Raw genomic sequence first — 1,994 nt, 5'->3', positions numbered from 1 at the left:
GAGATCTCCCCGAACCTGAGCGACGCGCTCCCTGAGACACCAGAGAGGCGATATCCTCGTAAAGCGCAACATGGCTACAATTGTAACCTCCACCAGGTTTACAGACGAATATCAGCTGTACGAAGAGCTCGGAAAGTAAGCGACAGCACCGCAGCATTTGTGCGGCGCGTTACACTCTCTCTCTCTCTCTCTCTCTCTCCACTCACTGCATTGTCTCATCGTGTTGCCTGTGTCTAGTTCAGTGTGTTGACAGCAGCCTTCATACACAGAGGCGTATCGGTTTTGCATGTCAAAACCCAGCGCAGCCCGCAAACGGAAAGCCCGATTGAGTCGATTTAAGCAGTTCGGTGTGGTTATTAAGCCTCGGCGTTCACAAAGCTCGTTTCTTTGTTTATCTTTAGACGCGTTTGCTAACATCGTGCTCTCGCGCTCCCGGAGCCTGCGTGTCGTCGTGATGCGAGATGCAGTACACTATCTACACTTTATCGACACGCGGACGGACATTAGTCAGAAAGAGGAATACTTCGATCTGAGGTGCTCGGCTTTGTCATTTGCGTCCTCGTTTTGAATGCACACCTAAACTTTTACAGCATTCAGTAGCATAGCATCGATCAGATATCACCGATGACTGCCGCCGCGCGCAGGCTGATAGTAGGGTTTGCTGCAGACTTGTGTTACGATAGCTACGGGAAAGTGCTGCTGTTTTGGGCATCATATATCGCACCGTCATTGAGCGGTTTGGTGACAGTTGTTGTCCAGCCGCCAAAAACAACGTGAAAATGAAGGAAGTGAAGTGGCGTTGCCCGAATCATGGATGAATCGTCCTGTTGAGTCGGATCGTTTTGATGAGCTAGTTGAACCTGTACTCAAAACCGGTCTGAACCATTCTTCGCGAATCGTATTGAATCTTTAAGTGGTTCTAGAGTCAACAACTCGTGCGAATTGTTTTAATAGCCGAGATGTTGCAAATAAAACATACAGGAAATATGTTTACTACTCGATTGTATGACAGTTTTATCAATACACATGCAACAAAGATTTTGCTTTAATAAATAATAGTACCTTAGTAAGTAAACATAAATAAAACTTAATTTTTTTAATAAAAAAAGCAAATATACCTACATTATTGAAACATTTATAACGTGTTGGGGACCACGTGATGACAAAGATCTACTGAATCGTGTTATGTTTTTTCCTAACTGTACTCTCGAAATAATCAGTTGTTGACTAGCCTCCAAAAAGATCATTAGCACAGTGTAATATGTCAAATCAGTTGATCCGTTCAGTCGTATTGTTTTAATGAACTTGAACTATTTATACAAAACCCATAAGATTTGTTCATGAATTGTATGGAATATGTTTGAGTGGTTTTTGAGTCAACTGATCGTCTCATTGAGCCAAACTGATGAGTGAGGTAGAAGTAAAAGCTTGGGTTTACTTAGCATGCAAATTGCTTTAATAGCCGAATAGCAGAGGTCTTGGAAAGTAAATATACTGGAAACGTTTACAATTAGACTGTACAACAGTTTATTATTTTTAAATGGTCAGATATGTTGGAGTGCATGTCCCACTGAGTCGCTTTTTGAACCTGTTCTTCTTCACAAACCTAGAAAAAACTGATCAGTGGGAATGATTCCGCTTTCCCATCAGTATTTTTGAGTGTTATATATCACACCTCCATTAGTTGGTCGGTATCTTTCGTTGACAGTAGTTGAACAGCTGACAAAAACATTGACAAACAATGAATGAAGCAGTAACGTAATAATATAGTAAATGCTTTATTGCTAAAAAGAGCTGTTTTGTTTGTGTAATGTACAATTTAGCATTTGACTTGATGTTGTGGCACATTACTGTTAATAAAGCTGCTGTTTTTTTGTTTTTTGTTTTTTTAATACCATGCCTGACATATATCACTGTAATCGGTCTGCTGAGAAGTCACATTTGTCTCTGTAAACAGAAAAATTGAAGTTTACATGCCTGTACATGCTAGCCAA

Source organism: Sinocyclocheilus grahami, unplaced genomic scaffold (genome assembly GCF_001515645.1).
Source record: "Sinocyclocheilus grahami isolate Dianchi unplaced genomic scaffold, SAMN03320097.WGS_v1.1 scaffold1035.1, whole genome shotgun sequence".
NCBI classification, from domain to species: Eukaryota; Metazoa; Chordata; class Actinopteri; order Cypriniformes; family Cyprinidae; genus Sinocyclocheilus; species Sinocyclocheilus grahami.
Note: the sequence above shows the minus strand (reverse complement) of the source record.